Source organism: Phacochoerus africanus, chromosome 16 (genome assembly GCF_016906955.1).
Source record: "Phacochoerus africanus isolate WHEZ1 chromosome 16, ROS_Pafr_v1, whole genome shotgun sequence".
Taxonomy (NCBI): Eukaryota; Metazoa; Chordata; class Mammalia; order Artiodactyla; family Suidae; genus Phacochoerus; species Phacochoerus africanus.
The window spans coordinates 31,112,831-31,136,622 of NC_062559.1; the positions used below are offsets into that span (position 1 = coordinate 31,112,831).

General features: G+C 35.3%; 1 non-coding gene across 1 annotated transcript; it reads left to right on the top strand.

The window, feature by feature from the left end:
* The first annotated feature begins 1,034 nt into the window (after positions 1-1,034).
* Positions 1,035-1,141, top strand: LOC125117832 (U6 spliceosomal RNA). The gene has a single exon (XR_007132739.1). It is a non-coding gene; the product is annotated as a U6 spliceosomal RNA (small nuclear RNA).
* Positions 1,142-23,792: the final 22,651 nt, after the last annotated feature.

A 23,792-nucleotide genomic window follows, 5' to 3' on the forward strand; every position in this document is an offset into this window, starting at 1 on the left:
CAACACAGATGGGCACAGAGGTTATCATACCAAGTGAAATCTGCCATACAGAGGAAATAGAAATATCATGTGATATCATTAATATGTGTAATCTAATAAAAATGATACAAAAGAATTTATTCACAAAACAGAAATAGACTCAAAAATTTCAAAATCGTTTGGTTACCAAATGTGAAATGTGGAGGGGAGGGATAAATTAGGAGGTTGGGCTCAATATATACATTAATACTATATATAAATTAGGTAAATAACAAGGACCTACTGTATAGAATAGGGAAATCTACTCAATTATCTGTAATAACCTACATAGGAAAAGAATCTGAAAAAAGAATGGATATATGTGTATGTATAACTGATTCACTTTGCAGTACACCTGAAACTAACACAATATTGTAAGTCAATTATACTCCAATAGAATTTTTAAAAAAATCTATAAAATAAGGTCTGTATAGTCAAGAATAATTAAGAATATTAATACATTATATGCAATGTATTAATATTTCTATATTATATACATTATATATATATATATATATATACACAAGATTAAGAATTAGAAAGGACCTGTAGGAAAAAATATTAGAAAGACCTATAGGGGAAATTATTAAAAGAATTATAGTGGAGATCCCATAGTGGCTCAGCAAGTTAAGGACCCAACATTGTCTCTGTGGGTTTAGAATCTGGAAAGGGTGAAAGCTTGTGGCATAGGTTGCAGATGCATCTTGGATCTGGTGTTCCATGGTTATGGCATAGGCCTCAGCTGTAGTTCCAAATTTTACCCCTAGCCTAGGAACTTCCACAGGCCACAGGTGCAGCTATTAAAAAAAATAATAAAATAAATAAAATAAATATAAAAATAGAACTACCATATGATCCAGCAATTCACTTCTGGGTACTCTCCGAGGAAATGAAAAGAGGATATCAAAAATATATCTGCACTCTCACATTCACCACAGCCTTGTTAAAAATATCCAAAATAAGGAAACAACCTAGGTTTCCATCAACAAATGAATGGGTAAAGAATATATAATACAGTGATTGCTTCAGCTGCACATATACTAAAATTGAAATGATACAGAGGAGATTAGCATGACCCCTGTTCAAGGATGACAGGCAAATTTGCGAAGCATTCTATAGATTTTGATTCACTTTGCTGTATACCTGAAACTAACCTAACATTTTAAAAAGTGCACCAAAAAAGATGTGATACACACAAGGTTCAACACACATAGTAGGATATTATAAGCCCATGACAGAGATAGAAATCCTGCCATTTGCAACAACATGGATGTATTAAATCTCACTTGATATTAATTTTGACTTTCATTAATTTCGCCTTTCTTTCATAAACATGCATTCAACTCCTGCTAGGGTCAGGAGTCTTTGCTAGTGAGAAACAGATAAAAAATATATATATAGACATAAATATGGAGGGCCAAAATAAAATTACTAAGCAAGTAGACTAATTTGCTAGTGAATTCCAAAATAAACCATGCTGTTGTATTTTTGGGCAAGTCACATGACTTCATTATTCATGTGAATAAAAGGAAGTGGTTTCAACAAGTGATTTTTAAGATCCCTCTCTCCAAAATTTCTAAATTCTCTAACTTATACATATAAATATTCAGAATTAGAGGTCTGTTTCTTTCTACTTTTACCCTTCTATTTTAAACATATGGTTAGGTGTATGTTTGCATGTATTAGTACTTACCACTGCAAGTTACTTCAAAATTTAGCAGGTTAAAAGTAACATTTATTATTCAATAGTTTCTATAAATTAGGAAACTAGGCATGGTTTAACTAAATCCTCTGACCTTGGGTCTACTCAAAAGGTCTCAGTCATCTCAAGGATGCACTGGGAAGTACCCACTTCCTAGCTTACTTAAGAGGTTGATGACAGATTTCAATTTCTTATGAACATTTGAACTAATGTATTAGTTCCTTTTGAACTATCTACTAGAGTCCTCATGCAATTCCTTGCCACTTGGGCCTCTTCATGGAATATCTCACAACATGGCAACTAGCTCCAACAAAGCCAGCAAGCTAGAGGGCAAGAGAGGGTACCAGCAAGACAGAGGATGCTAGCAAGATAAAAGATATGGTCGTTTGTAACCTAATCACAGAGCTCACATCCCAACACCTTTGCCATACTCTATTGCTAAATATTATCAAAATGACTATACTACCTGGGGCAATCTAAGATTCAGCACATTATCAATGGCATTTTTCAGAAAAATAGAAAAAAAATTAAAATTTGTATGGAAACACAGAAGACCTCAAACAATCAACCTTGAGAAAGAAAAATGGAACCAAAAGAATCAGGATCCCTGATCTCAGACTATACTAAAAAACTGTAATTATCAAAACAGTATGGTACTGGCACAAAAACAGACATATAGATCAGTGGAATAAGAAATCCAGAAATCAATCCATGCAGCTATAGTCAATTAATACATGACAAAGGAGGTAATAATATAAAATGGAGAAAAAAATTCTTTTCAGTAAGTGGTGCTGGGAAAACTGGACAGCTACATGTAAAGAATGAATTTGTAACATTCTCTAATATTATACAAAAAATAAACACAAAATGGATTAAAGACTTAAATATAAGAACAGACACTGTAAAACCATTAGAGGAAAACATAGGCAGAATACTTTAGAACATAAATTACAGCAATATCTTTGTGGATACACCCCCCGGAGTAATGCAAATAGAAAGAAAAATAGGGAGTTCCCATAGTGGCTCAGTGGTAACAAACCCCCTATGAGGATGTGGGTTCAATCCTTGGCCTTGCACAGTCAGTTAAGGATCCAGCCTTGCTCTGAGCTGTGGTGTAGGTCATAGAGATGGCTCTCTTCCGGTGTTGCTGATTTGACCCCTAGACTGGTAACTTCTATATGCCTCAGGTTTGGCCCTAAAAAAAAAAAAAAAAAAAGAAGAAGAAGAAGAAGAAAGAAAATGAAAACAAACAAAACACAAAAGAGACCTAATCAAACTTAAAAACTTATGAACAGCAAAGGAAACCATAAACAAAATGAAAAGACACCACATAGAATGGAAGAAAATCTTTGCAAACAAAATGACAGACAAGGGATCAATTTCCAAAATAAATAAACAGCTCATGCAGCTCAATATCAAAAACAAAAACAAAGAATCCAGGAATTCTCTGGTGGTCTACTGGTTAGAATTTTGGTGCTTTCACCACTGCAGCCCAGGTTCAATCCCTAGTCTGGGAACTGAGACCCCACATCAAGGTGTTTCAGTCTATAGTTAAAAATAAAAAAAAATGAACAAGCAAACAAAAACTGGGCAGAAGATCTAAATAAACATTTCTCCAGGGAGTTCCCTTCATGGCTTAGTGGTTACCAAACCCAACTATGATCCATGAGGATGCAGATTCGATCCCTGGGCTCACTCAGTAAGTTAAGTATCCAGCGTTGCTGTGTACTGTGGTGTAGGTTGCAGATGTGGCTTGGATCCTCTGTTGCTGTGGCTGTGGCACAGGCTGGCAGCTGTAGCTCCAATTTCAACCCCCAGCCTGGAAATTCTATATGCCCTGGGTGTGGCCCTAAAAAGCAAAAAACAAACAAACAAACAAAAACAAAACATTTCTCCAGAGAAGTTATACAAGTGGCCAAGAAGTATGTGGGTACATGAATGAAAAGATGCTCAACATCACTAATTATTAGAGAAATGCAAATCAACACTATCATGAGGCATCACTTCACACCAGTCAGGACGACCTCCATCAAAATGTCTACAAACAATAAATGCTAGAGAGGATATGGAGAAAGGGAACCCTTCTACACTGTTGGTAGGAATGTTAATTGGTGCAACCACTCTGGAGAACTGTGTGGAGGTTCCTTAAAAAACTAAAAATAGAACTACCAAATGATCCAGAAATGTCACTCCTGGGCCTATAGCTGGAGAAAACCATAATTCAAAAAGATACATGCACACCAATGTTAATTTCAACACTATTTATAATCGCCAAGACATGCAAGCAACCTAAATGTCCACTAATAAAGGAATAAAGAAGATAAAGATGATGTTCTATATGTATATATATATACATATACACACAAAGAAATGTTACCCAGCTATAAACAATAATGAAATAATACCATTTGCAGCAACATGGATGGACCCAGAGGTGATCATACTCAGTGAAGTAAGTCAGACAGGGAACGACAATTATCCTATGACATCACTTATATGTGAAATCTAAAAAAAAAGGATACAAATGAACTTATTTACTAAACAGAAACAGACTCGCAGACTTCAGAAATAAATTTAGGGTAACCAAAGGGGAAAAGTGGGGGTGAGGGAATAAATTGGGAGTTTGGGATTAACATACACACTACTATACATAAAATAGATAATCAATAAGGACCTATTCTATAGCACAGGGAACTATACTCACTATTCTGTAAATGATATGGGAAAATAACCTGACAAAGAATAGCTATCTGTATCACTAAATCATTTTGTTGTATATTATATCTGAAACTAACACAACATTGTAAGTCAGCTATGCTTCAATATAAAATAAAAATTAACACAATTTTAAAAGCAAGTTACTAGGTCCAGGAACATTAAAGGGAACTGGACTACATAACAGTATGTGTGCACATGAGTGTGTTTCTTTCTAAGAAATCTTTGCCTAGACTAAGGTTGCAGATTTTCTGTTCACCTTCTGTTAGTCTTAGTAAACTGCATTTAAAGTAGCTAATTTTTTGGCAAAGAGTTAAGAAAATTTTTGTCATTCTTTTAGTGTCTGCAGGGGATGCCATGATAATCCCTTACTTAAGTCTTGATATATATCTCCCTCTTGGCTCACCCCGACCACCATTTCCTTGATAGGCAATGTAGTGGATGACCAATTTTGTTGATCGTTTCAAAGAACCAGCTTTTGTTTCTTAGATTTTCCACATTGTTTGTTTCATTGAATTCTACTCTTACTTTTCCTTTTTCTATGCACTTTGGGTTTAATTTGCTCTATTTGTTCTGGGTTCTTAAGGTCAATCATTAATTTGCAGCTTTCTTCCTTTTGTGCATAGAGATTTAAAGCTTTAAATTTCCCAGTAAGCACTGTTTAAGCTCTATATCACAAAGTTTGATATTTTGCACTTTCAATATTATTAAGTTAAAATATTTTCTAATTTCCCTTGCAATTTCTTCTATGATCTGTGAATTATTTATCAGTGTGTTATTTTCCAAATATTTATATCTTCCCTGGGACTATTATAAATTTCTAATTTAATCTTGTTCTGGTAAGATCTGATTTTTTTTTTTTTTTTTTAGTATATTGAGACTTGCTTAACTGCCCCACATATAATCGATTTTGGTAAATATACCATGAGCGCTATACTTGAGTATAGTGTTCTGTAAATACCAGTTGTGTTAAATTATTTTTATACTATCCTTCAGATCTTCTATGTTTGCTGATAAACGATCTAGTTTTTCTATCAATTGCTGAGAGAATTGTGTTAAAAACAATTGTGAGATATGGTTCTCCTTGGCCTCTTACATTTCTACATTTTTTGCCAGATATGCCAGGACTGAAAAACTCTGACCCCTCTTTATCTGGGCCATTTCTTGGACTTGTTAATGCTTCTGATAACCTTGAAAGATAAGGTGCTACCCCCAACTCCCATTTAAATAGCACACCTGCTTACTGCTTGATATAAAGCAGTGGATTCCCCCATTTCAGTATTCCTTAGCTGTACTGCATGCCCATCTAGGTCCATCTTATTTACCTCTTGGAACTTAGGAGCAAGGGGAACTGATACAAGTATGCTGACATTTATGCTGCTTACTGTGAAAAAGAAACTCCCTTTTCTCTGACTCAGAAGTCTTACACTTTCAGTCAGCATCCATGAAACAGTAATTGGCTAATTTAATATCTTGTAAGTAGAATAAAATTCCAATCCCAAACCTAATATTCTACCCATGATTAGGTAGATCTAATATCTACCCCAATAGATAATTAAGGAATTATCTATTTCTTTTAATTTGATCAATTTTTGATAAATAAAAAGCCATACTAAATAAGCCTGAATGTCAAGGAACTGCAGGTTGTCTCTAGGTAGTGTTGGAAGCTTCCAGTATCTGAATGTGGCCTTCTGTTGACAACAGCAAAAAGATGGGGTCCTCAGCCATACAAAGAAATGAATCCTGCCAGCAATCTTAAAGACCTTGTAATCAGATCCTTTCCCAACAGAGCCTCCAGATGAAAGCTCAGTCCAGCAGTCACCTTGATTGTAACTTTGTAACTCTGAGAACAGAAATCTGCTAGGCGGTGCCTAGACTCCTGACCTATTGGAACTCCTGACCTACTGGAATAAATGGATGTAGTTTAAACTGCTAAACTTGTGGTAATTTATTATGAATCAAGGAAAACTATTATTCCTCTATTGATTATCTTTTTCTTGAGAATGTATCACATTTTCCTGTCTTGTTGTATGTTAACTCATTTTCTCTTGTATCCTAGATTTTGTGATTGTTATGTTGTGGAGACTAGATTCCCCTATATTCCTTTGAAGAGTGTTGTATTTTTGTCTTGCCAGGTAATTAAAGTGATTTTATTTTCCTACTGAAAACTCTGCTTTATCTATGCCATCTCAAATTTCAGTTTAATTTTTTGGTCCTTGTTTATCATTCAGAAGCTTCAGCAGAATTTATAAAAGTAACATGGGTTACTTTCTCTGGCTAATTAATTTTCAGAGTTACTTGTCATTTCTGTATAGCAGTGGCCACACTGAGTTGATTCCTGAGAGCGAAAATACCAAAGGTTTTCTACTGAACTTTCAACTTTCTGCCCTTAGTCCAAAGCTTGCAAAAACCAGAAGCTCAAACAATGCCATTTTCTTCATTTAAGTTTTGACTCCCCTCTGATATCTCTCTGCTTTCACCCTCTATCTTTATCCAAGCGTTCAGACAGGTGGCAGGTTTGTTGTTTTTTTTTCTCCAAAACTGACAGATGTACTCTGTGGAAGGATCAATGTCTTATGAGTTTTTCCACCTTAGGTGAAGCAAAACCACCAAGCCTATACTTCAATCAATAGAACACAGTTATAAATATATTTAAGCATTTAGTTTTATTAAAATGTGAACTATATTATCCAATCTAAATCATTCTCTATGACTAATGTTCTATAACAAAATACCACTCATCATATTAATGTACAGAAACAATGGACTCAAAGGCTTGCTAAGTTTCTGGTATTTAATATGTATTCAGACTTACACTGCAATGTGTCTCTTTGTGTTTCTTCAATATTTTCAGTGAATGAGTATTAACAGAGCCATTCTGCCTTTTACACCTTTACTATATACTGAACCTATACATGTGTCTATTTTTCTTCATACATATTCAGAGCATATCTTAAAACAGTTCCTCTGGAACTATTATCCATGTACGCTGTGAATGCATATTAACAGTAGAATATATTTGCATAATATGAGTTTATGATATTGAATATACAGCAAAAATTTTAAATGGTTCTAATTTTCAAAGCTATTTACTTAAACACATTATTTGGTATTCTACCATTCTTTAACTGTTTTATCTAATTTTTTTTACTGAAAATTGATAGAAAACCCAGGTTTTCAGAGGACTACATAAACAAATTAAAAATTTTCTTTTAAACCAAGATATCCTTTCTGCTGATATCCTCAACAGAATACAGTCTATATAGGTAAAATAAATAGCAATTACAGTTTTAATGAACATATTTTCATTATGAACACTGAATAGTTCTTTTCTTAAAGGCCCTGTAAGAGATGCAAAACTTTGGATAAACTACTGAAAGTCCCCCAAGTCTGCAAGATTTAAATAAAATCAAACTTACAGCCTCTTAACAAACTAGTTTTTTTTTTTTTTAATCAACTAAGGTAATCCAGAAATTAGCTAACCTCACGAAATAAACTCAGTATGTTATTTACTTTCCTAGTGAATCTTTAAAGGTCAGCTAGTCACTGAGTAAATGAAATAAGATTAGTGCGTTTTCATATGATTTTTAAGCACCTTGGATAGTATTATAGGGCCAAAGCTGAAGGACTTTATGTAGCTGAGAAATACAAGAGCCCTCTAAGAAAAGAATATGTTATATTCCATCAGAAAAAAAAATGGAATCAAATTTCACAAAAGGACAAAATGAAACAGAGTCCTCTTCACTCAGTATGTGTGTTAAAAAGAACATGAAACCTAAGACATCTTGGCAGGAGATTCCAAATTGTGTACAGTGTACTAAAGTCACTTCATAACATAGATAATGTTGCTTCAGCCAGTAGTCATCGTGTTTAGTAATATGCACTCATTTAAAACCAAAGGCCTAATAGCAAATGCCTAATTCTTCAACACTATATCAATCACAAAATGAAACTGTCATGTCATTAAAAAAAGACAATTTCTTAAATGCAAAATTTTATATTTATAGAGAAGTAGCTTTTTCTTCAACATGAGCATATTAGTATTAAAATTATAAAAAAATCTGGGAATAAATAGTAAAAATAGATACAGGAACAAAGAAGAATGCCCACTATGAGTGTTTATTCAATCTAGTATTAGAATTAGTAGCCAGAGCAATTAAGAAAGAAAAAGAAATAAAAAGCATCTCAAATGGAATGGAATGGAAGAAAAACTGTCACTATCTGCAGATTACATAATATATGTAGAAAACTCTGGAGACAATCAAAAAAATGTTAGAACAAATCAATGAATATGGTAAAGTCACAGGATATAAATTCTGTATAAAAATTCCATTGTGTGTCTATACAAGAGTAATAATCAGAAAGAGAAACCAGGGAAAAAAATCTCATTTATAATTACTCCAAAAATAATAAAAATGCCTAGGAATAAATTTAATTAAGAGGTGAAAGCTCTATACTCTGAAAACTCTGGGACACTGATGAAAGACACTGAAGAAGACATAAAAATATACTCCATGTTCATTGATTGAAAGAAGTGATATTGTTAAAAGACTCATAGTGCCCAAAGTAATTTACAGATTCAATGCAATCCCTATCAAAATATCAATAGCATTTCTCCTAGAAATAGAAGAAAAAATTCAAAAATTTCTATGGAACCTCAAAAGGCCCCAAGAGCCAATACAATCTGTAGAAAGAACACAACTAGAGGCATCAAGCTTCCTAACCTCAAACTATACTGCAAAGCTGTGTTAATCAAAACAGGATGATACAGGCATAAAAACAGACACACAGATCAGTGGAACAGGATAGAGGGCCCAGAAATTAACCCATGAATATATAGTCAATTAATTAACTTTGAAGAGGCCAAGAATAAACAATAAAGAAAGAATAGTCTCTTCGGTAATCCTACTGGGAAACTAGATAGCCACAAGCAAAATAATGAAACTGGACCACTAGTTTACAACATACACAAAAATCAACTCAAATTGGATAAAGAAGTACAGGAAATTATATTGAATATCTTGTAATAAACTGCAATGGGAAACAATATGAAAAAGAATACATATGTATAATTGAATCACATTTCTGTACATCAGAAAGTAACACAACATTTTAAATCAACTACAATTCACTAAAAATTTTTTAAAGGCTTGACCATAAGACCTGAAACCATAAACTCCCAGAAGAAAACATAGCCGATAAGATCCTTAACATCAGTCATGGCAGTGATTTTTTTGATTTGACCTCAATATCAAAGACAACAAAAGCAAAAATAAACAGGTGAGGCTACATCAAACTAAAAAGCTCTGGACAGGAGAGGAAATTATCAACAAAATGAACTTGGGAGAAAGTATTTGTAAACCATATATCTGATAAGGCATTAATATCCAAAATATATATGGACACCATAAAACTCAATGGCAAAAAAAAAAAATTATTTTAAAAATGGGCAGAGCATCTAAAAAGATATTTTTCCAAAGAAGACATACAGAAGGCCACCAGGTCCAAGAAAATGTGCCTAACATCACGAGTCATCAGGGAAATGCGAGTCAAAACTTCAGTAAGGTATCACCTCATATCCATCAGAATGGAATGGCTATTACCAAAAGGACAAAAAATAGCAAATAAGGACAAGGATGTGGAGAAAAGGGAACACTTGTCCACTGATGATGGGGATGTAAACTGATGCAACCACTGTGGAAAATAGTTTGGAGGTTTCTCCAAAAATTAAAAATACAAATGTCATATCATCTATCAGTTCTTCCATTTTGGGATATTTATCTGAAGAAAATGAAAATAGTAATTCAAAAATATATGTGCACCCCCACATCCACTGCAGCATTGGTGACAATAGTGAGAATATGGAAACAACTTAAGTATTTATACATATACACAGAGGGATATTATTTGGCCCATAAATAATAAGGAAATCTTTCTCTTGAGGATGACATGAATAGAACTTGAGGGCATTATGCTAAATGAAATAAGCCAGACAGTGGAAAACAAATACCATATTATCTCAATTGTATGTAGAACTTAAAAAAAAAAAAAAAAAAGAAGCTGAACTCACAGATACAGAGAACGGATTAATGGTTTCTAGAGCCAGGCAGTGGGGAGTGGGCAAAATGGGTAAAGAAGGTCAAAAGGTACAAACTTCCAATTATAAACTAATCAAGGGGATGAAATATACAGCATGGTGACTAGAGTTAATAACACTGTATTGCATATTTGAAAGTTATTTAGAGAGGGAGTTCAGAAACTGAGGTATTTTTCAGAAACATAGTCTGAGACAAAGATCTTCCATCAAATGAGTGTCATGGATTTGGGGTTCTGTGCAAAGTTCTGCCTTGACCGTGCAAATTTGTCACTGAGACTTGCACAGGTTATTACCTCATCTATAAAACCAACTGACCAGATTTGGTAAGCTCCTAAATTCTTTACAGCAATAAAATTCATATAATAGTACAACCTTTAATGTTATGGATTATCAGATTAATTTGTTTGTTTGTTTTTTGCTTTTTAGGGCCGCACTTGCAGGATGTGGAAGTTCCCAGGCTAAAGGTCTAATAGGAGTTGTAGCCAGCAGCCTACACCACAGCCACAGCAACTCAGGATCTGAGCTGCATCTGCAACCTACACCTCAACTCATGGCAATGCTGGATCCTTAACCCACTGAGCAGGCCCAGGGATCGAATCCACATCCTCCTGGATACTGGTTGGGTTTGTTAACCACTGAGCCATGATGGGAACTCCTCAGATTATTTCTTAAATGATGAAAAAATAGATTCCCTAAATTATTATTCTAAGCCATTATACAATTTTGAGGTACAGAGACAATGTGGACCCATAAAACAAATAGTCTCAGACCTTAGTACTATGGACTGTCACATACTCCATTGCTCCTTCCAAATTTGCATCATTTCACTCATCTTAATATTTAAAGATAACATTCAATTTTATCTTTCTTTTAAGTAGAAAAGATAAACTAAAGGATGAAAATAGAAATGATAGATGGAGGCAAATATTTCAATTCCTACACAAATGGTTAGTTTTCTACTCTGGGTAGAGAATAATAAAATTCTGAAAAAAATAGGTGTAGACAAATGGTCTTTGAAAGTGGAAACCCACTAGGCAAATAAAAATTGAGAAAGTGTTGATATCATGTGACCTAAGAGTTTTTTTCCTTGGGAGTAAGAACCATATTTTCCTGTATTTCTTTCTATCATTTAAAACATTTCCTAGAATTTATCTCAGTATTGGACAAATGTGCTCAGTTAGTACACATTGATCAAAAAAAGTGAAAAGGAAAGAAAATGGGAAACAGATTTTGATAGGACATGAACATATTTATTAAATATAGAAAAATGCTTTCTGTATTCTAGCAGTTAAACACTATGAGGAATTTCAAAACAGTAAGATATGATGTCTATCTTAAATTATTTAACAGTAAGCACAAGAGTTCATAAGGGGTCATAAGAGAAAACCTGTGCAATGTAAGATGGCAAATATATACATAGAAAATATTGAGGTATCTCAGAAATACCCACAAATAAATAGAACTGGGTGGCTGTATTTTAAAAAGCGCTATATTTTACTCACCCAGTAACTCATCTCTAGTCTTATAGCCACTGTCTCTTGGCTCAGTCATTAACCCTACAGGAAGTGATTTACCACTTCGTGATCAGCTTCATTCTGGATAAAAAGATAATATCTTGCTCAAGGAAGAAACTACTTATGTCTAAAACTAGCAAGAAATAAAAATTAAAAGTTAGTCTTATTGCTCTAACCTCATCAATACCACAGATATATTGACACATGTTTAAAACAAAACATTCATGATAGATACTTTATCAAGCTTTTAATAGCCAGGTGCTATATGTGTGTGTGCTGTGTATAGTGCATAATTACTGACAATGAGAAATTCCTACTAATTACTATGAAGTTTTATTTTCTTTGCTTACATGTAGACTTATATAAACACTCATATATGCTATATCCAAGTCTTTTTTTCCTTTCTCCTCTTTCCTTTTTTCCATATCCTTCTTGCATTTGTTGAGAAGCTACTGTTGCTTCCAAGTGTAATACTATCCCCAAGGACTCACAATTTAATGGTAGTGACTGCAATTGTATACCTCATTAAGAGGAAATGGGGTATAAGCCATAATAAAGAAATAATAGAAGTAAGTAAGGAGAATGGATTACATCTGCCTGGGGAGGCATAGGAGGTGGCCTAAGTCAATGTTGACCAATGCTTTCTCAAGTTAACAGGGCATCCTGAACACAGAGTTTATACACCTAAAAATAAATGACATCACATAATTCATGAAACCCTGTGATTCTCTTTCCCTTGCTTTCTTTTCCCTCACTGAGCAGCCAGGGAAGAGTAGTTAGGCCTAAAATTCTAAATAAAGTAATTCTATGATCCTCTATTATTAAGATAGCTGTCAACAAGTATGCTGGACAAGGATGGCCAAGATATCAAAAACTGACAGTCACAATTCATATCACTAGGATAAATCCACATCTCAGAATAAGAAGAAAAGCCAAGAGGGGCATAATTACAGAGTTCCTCAGTTCTTAATTCCCTACTGAAAGGAAAATAAGTCAAAGAGGCACATAGATTTGACCAGTCTAGGCAGATATGACTCAGTCTACTTCCCAATCACCTGGACTTCGGCCCATGACTCATTAAGCTCCTTCATTTCTACCTCCAAATGCTTTGTGAGTCAACACACCTTTGTCTTCATGCTCCCCACCATACCACATTCCAAGCACTCACACTCCATTCTTGGATTGTTGCAACATCTTCTCTAAAGTTTTTCTGGCTCTGTTTTTTCTTTATCAATCCATCATAGACACCAAACATGGGTTAAGTTTTCCTGAAAACTTGAATAATTAGTACTCTCTTTTCTCAAATTTTCTGTTTAATCACTTCATTTAAGATAAAATTCAAGACCCTCCACCTGTCATTCAACTCTCTGGTCACTCTCTCCTTGATTACATCTATCTTGCCAGGAGGGGCCTCACCATTCCTCTGTCACTCCATGCTCACTCCTAAGTGGTACCTAAGCTTGTGCCATACCTCTGTATAAAAGATTCTGTTCCTTCTCTCCAGCTTTCCAAACTGACTATTCTGCTATTTTCACCAATCACTGTATCTCATATAGAAATTCCAACTTTCAGAATCATATTCCTGGGGAAGATGCTGTGTGTAAGTACTGAGCTTTAGACAAGACCATCAGTGGTCACTGTGTTCAAGAAATGCTTTCCTGAAAACTTGAGACTAGAAGTAAATATCAGATAATAGGCAAAATTCAAACAAAGAGGATTGAGTACAACTACTTCTCTTATAAAGAGAGATATTTTGGGGAAGTGGTAAAGCCTGAGATACCCTATTTCAGACAGTCTTGGTTCAAATTCTGCCTCTGTCACTTACTCTCTGCATCATGGGCCAGTTCTTTGATATGACTCTGGCTCAATTTTCTCCTCATAGAGTGGTTAGAATGATTACTTAGCCAGCACTTAATAAATGTGAACTATCACAATATTATTAGTAATACAGCAAAATCATATCAGTGATATGATAGTTTGACAGTACTGGCCAATGGAGAGATTAAAGGTATAAAAGGGAAGGAATAAATCAAAAATAATAAAGGTCCTGGGAAATGAAGAAAGAGAGTGAGGACAAAGTGACGAATAGCCAGTGAATGCAGTCTTCAGCAGAGTTGAATATCATGGTCTTTTCTATTAGACTCACTTTCCTGGCAACTTATTCACTCCCATCAGCATGACAGAGTCAAGCACACTGTAATGGTGAGTGGGATACTGGTAACAATGGCTTACCAGTTAATCAGAAAAGGGCAAAGACATTTTCCTACATAAATTCATACTCCTCACAAAAATCCTAAGTTATATTTTTTCCCCAATTTTGAAGATAGGAAAATAGGGATGCTGAGATTATTCACTCATTCACACAGCTAAACATTTGTACAGTTTGATTCATTAAATGGTTCCCATATTTCAAACTCTAGCAGAAATCTGTCCTGAACTCTAAATTCCAATGTTCCACTTCTGGAAGAATGTTTCTCAAATGTAAAAAAAAATGTTCAACATCAAACTTATCATATTCTTCCCCAATTTGCTTTTCTGTCTATTCTGTCCTTTCAAATAATCATCTCCCCTTCCTTTCTGCTTCCCTAACATTTGCTTCCTTTCTTGTGACTTTGTCACATTATGCCTCTAGCTGCCCTATAATGGGTGATACAGAGTGATGTAAAGTTGACCACTTTGAGTCGAAAGAATGAAGTCTTCCTTTCCCCACAGTGATCCGTTGTTATACAGATGCTGGGGTGAGCAGAACCAGCAGCAGAACAGAGTTAGGCTGATTTCTCAAATTATGCTTTGCTATGATGTATTAAAAGAGATTTTTCTGTCTGTTTCTATTGCATAAAGGAATGAACTAAGGATGTGACCAATGTGGATAGTGATAAAGACTCAAATCACTAGACTCAGTAGTGCTGGAGTGAGGAAATTCTATGAGTATTATCATGATGTAGAAGATATTGCCAAGGTTTCTCTTTCACCGGATGTTTTCTCAGATGTTTTTTGGTAATGTATATACATTTATGTTTCTGACCTATGAAAAAGTTCTATTATTTACAATTTTTAACTAATTTTGTTAGTAAGAATGCCAACTCCATATACGTGTCAGCAGTGCTGGGGAAGTGTAAAATGTGGTTCATCAAATTCCCTATGATGTAAGAAATAGGTCAAAAGTTAGCTTATCATGGATGTTGTATGTTTGCATTTTTTCTACAGCATATAAGCTTCTGGAAGGTGCGAAAACTTGTAAACCACACCTGTGCTCAGGTGTGACAAGTAGAAGGTGACTGTATTGATGTATAAAGATATAAACTTACAATGCTTCTGTATAGATACTAATTGAAACTGTGTGTTAAGATGTCAGATGGGGGAGGGGAAGGATGGAGTAAGGATTTGGGATTGGCATATGCACACTGAGGTCTATGGAATGACTGGCCAGTGGGGACCTGCTGTATAGTACAAAGAACACTACCTAATAGTCTATGATGATCTATGTGTGAAAGGAATTGAATGAGAATGGAGGTGTGTACACCTATAACTGAATCCCTTTGCTGCCCAGCAGAAATTATGACAACATTGTAAATCAACCATACTTCAATAAAACTTTAAAAAATGAAAAAAAATATATTTGTAGAAGAGAGTATAGATTTTTTATAGTTGGCTTATATAGTGTTCTATGATTTCTACTGTACAGCAAAGTGACCCAGGTAATACACATATATTCTTTTATTCACATTATCCTCCATCATGTAGATTTTTTAGCACAGTAGAATGTTAAGGAATGTCTAAATGAAGAGGCAGAGCATAAGAAGAGCATGAAAAAAACAATGCAGCAGTTGGGGAAAAGAAATCAAGAGACATCAAAGGGGAATTAGGAATAAAGAAATGTTTCCTTAGACCCTTCACCTTCCTTCCCTGAATCTCTGGGGGGCTGACATCCCCCTTTCTCAGTTCTACCGGGTTCTGTTGGGGTTCCCAGTCACTGTACACTGCCTCATGGTCACAGGAAGGGACTTGAGCTTTCATGGACTAAAGCTGAGCCCAAGGGGTGCCCTTCCCAGAGGTTTTCAGAAATGCTAGAAAAGAGAAATTCTCTTTCCCCATGATTGACAAACTGGAGGACTATGACTCAAATTTTGAGTAGTCATATTATTTGCCAAACGGACAGCACCCCTTCAAACTGACACACAGAAAGAAACTGAGAGAAAAGATGAAGGGAGGATAAAAATTCTATTATTTTATAGATTCAATTTGACCTCAGAATAGACACACCCTTGTTCTTCCTAGTTCCATGAGCCAATATGTTATCTTTTGGGAAAAGCACATTTGAGTCGGGATTTAAAAAAAAAAAAAAAAACATGTGACCCAACTCTGTGGTTAATACAGGAAACAGTTGTCTGAGGTGATACATATGTTACTGTCAAATCAAACTCACTGAAGAAAGATGAAGAGACTGAAGACAGAAAAGGATCTCTGCTTTTGACTTTCAATCTTTACCAGTCATCTTTGACTTTTAATCTTTACCCGTAATCTCTGAAAGTACAATTTCATTATACTACTTGGGATAAAAGGAGTTTTCAAATAATGTATGAAATACCACCTACAGCTAGGGTAATTTTTTGAAATTTTCTTAATCCTTAATACCCTCATGACTACCCCACTACACACTCAACAGAATCTCTAGTTTTCGTTCACCTCAAATCTCAGTATTGCAATCCACCTACTTTAAAGTAATGAAACTGAGCAACATAAAATCAAATTTTGTTCAGTCTGTGTTCATTTCAGTCATGAGGAAAATATTTTTGACCTAAAAACACATTCTTTCACAAGTAATGTACTTAACATAAAGCTTATATACATGAAATGTACATTCTTAGAACCCAAAGTATGGCTAAAAGTTATCCTTTCTAATAGACCACACAACAGTGAATCGAGGACATAGAGAGTTGAATGACTCCAGTTATGTTAAGATTTGCAAAGTACCCTAATTATAAAAGGTAATTCCTATAGTATGTAAGTTTCAACAGTATCGAGACTAGAAATTTTGTATATATTATGACAAACAGAAATATACTGGAGAACATTTGAAGAAATTATTTTTCTTGGTTGGGACTGTCATATTGAAGGTAGATCTTTTGTTCTGAGTTCTTTCGCTCCAGGTGGTGAAATTAATCACAGCATTGCTCTCTGGGGCAAAGCGGGAATCCCTTTTCCACTCCTAGGACATATTTTGCTCAAGCAATTTATTATGACTCAAAAGTAGGCTAATGTGAAAATTTAATAATTTCTTTACATAAAATACTTTCTAGCCTGGATCTAAATCTCGATTAGTGGACATGCTATGCTTGCGTTTTGTAAATGAGAGTTAATCATGCCTTTTCCTTTTGTTTCAATGCTGGTGAGCTCCTTGAGCCAGCCCCTTGGAATATTAGAGCTTGAGGTATTTTTATTCTGACAATTAGCACCCAGATTATGCACTTGTAGCATTAAAAACTCTATTTCAGAGCCAGAGAACATGATTCCCATTCTTTGTTAGATTCATTACATGCTTTAAGAAATTATACATTTTGATTGAGTTTTCTGATCTGAACGCACATTACATCAATGCACTTTGAAAGGAAAAGTTTCTTGGGAACTAAGCGCATATATTTAAAGGCACATTATCTGAAATCTAAATGCTTAATTTTCTATTACAACAGCATCTAGTTGGACTAGACGTGGCTCATTCGAATAAAATGAGAGGAAGAACTGGAGACAAGCAGCCCTCAAAATTCTTTCTCTCTTTTTTCTTTTTAGGTCTGCACCTGTGGCATACAGAAGTTTCCAGGCTAGGGACCGAATCAGAGCTATGGCTGTTGGCCTACACCACAGCCACAGCAACGCCAGATTCGAGCCACATCTGTGACCTACACTACAGCTCACAGCAACACTGGATCCTTAACCCACTGAGCGAGGCCAGGCATTGAACCCACATACTCATGGATCCTAGTGGGGTTCATTAACCACTGAGCCAGGAAGGGAACTCCCAAAATTCTCTTTTCTCACAGTTATTCTTAAGAATCTTTCGCGCTTTCAGCAAATATGTCAGTGGCCATTAGAGGGCTACTTTCTTTTTTAACCCCTGCCTAGAAATAGTCCATTTTCAAAGAGCATAAGGCCCAGAGTGGTAGAGTTATACCAGAAAAAGAAAGAAATGCCTCTGTATGAAAGACTGACACTATGTAATTAGAAAAACCGCATCCATTATTCACTTTAAAATTTTTTAAAATAAGTTAAATTTAAATAATAATTAAAAAGTGTTATTTGCTATTTTAAGATATTTACATGTATATAGAAAGCAAATTTTGTATCAACCAGTATCTCAAGAGCTAAATATTCTCAAAATGAGGTCATCTTAGCACCTAGACAATAAGGTGAAATATGACTAAATAATGGAAAATAAATCAGCTTAGAAAATAATAAAGCATTGTTCATAAAGAATGTTCAAAATGTCAAACTAGCTTAAATCAAGCAAATGGCTAGTGCCAAATAATTTAGCCTTTTCAGAATTGGATAAATCTATTCTGTATTAACATAAATGCATAGAATGTGTAAAGAATGAAATACTCCCAACTATTAACTGATTCTTTGGTTATTTCATTGGAAGTGATTAGAAATAGGGGGGTTAGGAAAGACATGAGAACTTTCCTGGTTTCCCCAGGTTTTTTTTTATTGTATTAAATCTTTTACATAGAAAATTTATTTTGTTATGATTTGGTTAATTACAATTTCTAACCAGTATCAAACTTCAGCTAGATAACTATCTCCTTATCTATTTATCTACATATTTATATTTGTATGGAAATTCCATTTATTAAGTTCCTAACACATTATTAAGTCTAGTTCATCCAAATATATGCAGATGAATAAATGGTTTTTATCATCTCAAATATAGGCTATGTCTTATATATATTTTGCATTTCTCCAAGTGCCCCATATAGTGTTCTATACATAGTAAAGATGGCTAATTAATGAGCAAAAATTTAAAGTAAAAAATAACAAAAATAAGGTATGTGTCATGGTACAACCTAATTTTTAGAAAATAGTTTGAGGTGTTCCAAAAAAAGTTTTGAGGAGGCTATTTAAAGGGAACAGCAGGAGTTCCCTTCGTGGCTCAGTGGTTAACGAATCCCACTAGGAACCATGAGGTTTCGGGTTCGATCCCTGGCCTTGCTCAGTGGGTTAACGATCCAACATTGCCATGAACTGTGGTGTAGGTCACAGACATAGCTCAGATCCTGCATTGCTGTCGCTTTGGCATAGGCCAGTGGCTACAGCTCTGATTAGATCCCTAGCCTAGGAACCTCGCTTTGGCATAGGCCAGTGGCTACAGCTCTGATTAGATCCCTAGCCTAGGAACCTCCATAAGCAGTGGGAATGGCCCTAGAATAGGCAAAAAGAAAAAACAAAAACCTGTTATAAAATTTTAAAATTAATTTTTAAGGTTAACAGAAGCTGCTGTATTCATTCATGTATTTAACAAGTAATCACTGAGCACTTACTCTGGGCTAAGCATGATCAAAGACACTGCGGATTCAGTGATGAGCAAGACCAACTTATTGCCATCATGGACGGAACACACACAGACTGAACACAAAAACAAAAACAAAGAGCCAAATAAAAGAGTAACTTGATGGCAGGATAAGTTATCAGCCTATAGGAGGCTTAATCAAACATTCTGGGCTTGACTGTGGAGTAAGACAAGAGTTCAGAAGCACATGATTGTGGTAGAGTGTAGACTCAAGGTGGACCCTGAATGCCAGTGGCCTTTCCATGGAGCCATGTGTATAAAAAGTAGATACCTGGAGTTCCTCTTGCAGCCCAGCAGCAACGAATCTGACTAGCATCCATGAGGACGCAGGTTCGACGCCTGGCCTCACTCAGTGGGTTAAGTATGTAGCACTGTTGTGAGTTGTATAGGTTGTAGATGTGGCTCAGATACCATGTTGCTGTGATGTAGGCCAGCGGCCACAGCTCCAATTTGACCCCTAGTCTAGGAACCTCCACATGCTGCTGGTGCAGCCCTAAAAAAATAAAAATGAAAATAAAAAGCAGATACCTGGCCCTGGGCTCGTCTCACTGAATGGATCCCTAACTCTGCAAAGGTACTACTGATATGCAGGCCTCTGTGAGAACAACAGAGGCAACAGGAGATAGGTAACCATCTCCACTGTTCTCTGATATGGATTAGCTGTTCTGCTGGTTTGCTGGGTCAATAGTATAAATCAAGGAGCAAGCTAAAGCTGAGTTATCTATTCTTATACGTCTCAATCTTCGAATATGGACCAGCATTTCTGTTCATGCCCAGTCTCACAATTCTTCAAGATAGGTAAGTCTTTCACTAGGTAACTCTCATTACCTAATTTTCAAATGAAATTCTTTTCATAAGTCATTAAATAGAAGATATGTATTAAGCTAGGGTCATTCAAAGTTGAGAGAGGTCCAGGCCACATCAGGTTTTTTTAGTACCTAATATATTTAAAAATGAAGGAAAAAGCAGAATTACAAAAATATTGCTATATTAAAAATATCTACATGTAAGAAGTTAACCCTTTTAGCACACGCTTAAACGTCACATATGCTTTGAAATCAAAACGTCAAAATCTTAAGTTTGATGGCCTTCATTCATGTTGACCTGTACCTTTTAGGTTAGGCTCAGAACAAATGTCTGGTGCACATGAATCCTCACTCCACCTATCAGACCTAATGCATGTCCACTGATACTCTCCTTAGTGTTAATTTTTGCTAAATACTCAGAAGTGCTTCAAGAGTTGCCATTCCTTATAGCCATTCTCAATAAAAGTGAAGGGTGTGTTAAGTTTTGGCTCTAATAAGGAAATTCTACAAATCAGAATATTCTAAAAGAATGAATAGATACTGTACTGCAAGGTCCCAAACACAAAACAATGGACTAAAATTTCCTTGGAAACTTTTCTAAAAATGCTTATTACCAGGCACTACCCATAGGGATTCTAACGTGATAGATATAAGATGAAGTCCAGGCAATTCTGTCTTTTAAAAACACTTTAGGAGTCCCCGTTGAGGCGCAGTGGTTAACGAATCCAACTAGGAACCATGAGGTTGTGGGTTCGATTCCTGGCGTTGTTCAGTGGGTTAAGGATCCGGTGTTGCCGTGAGCTGTGGTGTAGGTTGCAGACTCAGCTCAGATCCCACATTGCTGTGGCTCTGGCGTAGGCCGGTGGCTGCAGCTCTGATTCAACCCCTAGGCTGGGAACCTCCATATGCCGAGGGAGTGGCCCAAGAAATAGCAAAAAGACCAAAAAAATAAAATGAAATAAAATAAAAACACTTTAGCAATTCTAATCAAAGAATGGATTTGGTAACCGCTACTTTTGATTAAAGCTCTTCAGTATATATTATTTAAAGTGATCTTTTATCCTATTAATATTGGTATATCCTTTTGGTGTTCCCCATCCACCACCAAACGTAGATCTTTTGTTACATAGTCACATTAACATTGTCACTTAATTTTCATTTTTCTTTTTATAAAATTTGAAATGCATCATTTTTAATATTGTAAAAATTCTGTCATTTGATTTCTTAAAATGGTAATATATGTAAATAATCTACTTAACATAAATTACATTTACAACTCAAAAAGAGAACAGCGTAACTAATTTGCAACAGACAGTATCAACTAGACATAGAGGTTGGCATATTTTAGATTGGTAAAAATCTAATCTAAAACTCTGCTCATTTGAGGATTAGATTTTAGATTAGTAAACATCTAATCTGAAAACTCTGCTCATTTGAGGATTCTATCATGCTATTAGTCAAATCTAGATCTCTAAAAGTGTTTAACAAATTAAATGGAAAGAATTCCAGCTGCTTCTCTATATTGTAGGTCCAAGAAGATTTAGAATGACCATAAAAACTTTTAAAATATAATTAATGAATATGAGAAAGTGGCTGGTTATCTTTTACAAAAATTTGGAGTAGGATGTTTAAGAAAATCTATGTTGAGAATAATTTTAAATACTGACCATGGAAAGAGGTCATGGAAGAAATACTTATGAGTCTTTTTTTGCCTTCCTTAATATTATGTAAGAATTATCTATTCCATTTTTTTAATAAATAAATATTTTTTTCATTTTACTACCATCTATATCAATAGAACTGTTAAACTGAAATTCATTCCCAAACAACCAGAAAAAAATACACCATTTGTTCTATTTCTTGTACTGTAGTTAGTTCCAGCACTAGGATGAGTAATATCTAAAAATGAATTTGTGTGTGTGTGTCTGTCTTTTTAGGGCCTCACCACAGCATATGGAGTTTCCCAGACTAGTGGTTGAATCGGAGCTGTAGCTGCTGATCTATGCCACAGCCACAGCAATGCCAGACGCGAGCCATGTCTGTGACCTACAGCACAGCTGATGGCAACAACGGATCCTTAACCCACAGAGCAAGGCCAGGGATCAACCCTGCATCCTCATGGATACTAGTCAGACTTGTTTCTGAGGAGCCATGACGGGAATTCCCTAAAAGTCAATTTGTAAACAAAATTAAAAGGCAAACTGCTAAAAGGGAGAAGATATTTGCAAATCATCTATCAGATAATAGGTTAATATCCAACATATATAAAGAACTCATACAAACTTAATAGCAAAATACAAAAAAACAAAAAAAAAACACCCAATTTAAAAATGGTCAGAGGATCTGAAACAATTTTTCCAAAGAAGACATTAAGAGGGTCGATAGGTAAAGAAAAGGTCCCCAATACCACTAATCATCAGGAAATTGAAATCAAAATCATGAGATATCACTTCAGACCTGCTGGAACAGCTATTATTAAAAAGACAAGAAATAACAACTGTTGGTGAGTTTTCAGGGAAAAGGGAATCCTTGTGCACCATTGGCGGCTAAGTAAATTGGTTCAGCGACTCTGGAAAACAGTGTGGAGGGTCCTCAAAAAATAAAAAATGGAAACCAGCAATTCCATTTTTGGGTATTTATTTGAAGGAAACAAAAACTGAAAAATACATATGCACCTCCTGTTGGTTCAGGATTATTTGCAATAGCCAAACTGTGGAAACAACCTGAGTCCATCAATGGATGAATGGATAAAGAAAAGATGATGTTTTATATATATTTATATATCATATAGTTAACCTTTGAATAATACATGCTTAAACTACATGGGTCCACTTTATATGAGGGTGTTTTCCAACAGATACTGGAACATTTTTTGGAGATTTGAGACAATTTTAAGAAACTCATAGATGAATCACATACCCTAGAAATAATGAAAAAAATTAAGAAAAACTTTGGTATGTCATGAATACACAAAATATATCCAGATACTATTTTATCACCTGCAACCACAAAATAAACAAATCTATTATAAAAACTTTACATTTGTCAGTACTTATGCACACCACACTTATAGACCATGCACAGCACCATTCACAGTTGGGAGAAATGTAAACAAACACAAAGATGCAGTATTAGGGGAGTTCCCGTCGTGGCGCAGTGGTTAACGAATCCGACTAGGAACCATAAGGTTGCGGGTTTGATCCCTGGCCTTGCTCAGTGGGTGAAGGATCCAGCGTTGCCATGAGCCATGGTGTAGGTCACAGACGCAGTTCAGATCCCGTGTTGCGGTGGCTGTGGTGTAGGCCGGCAGCTGCAGCTCTGATTTGAATCCCAGCCTGGGAATCTCCATATGCTGTGGGTGTGGCCCTAGAAAAGACAA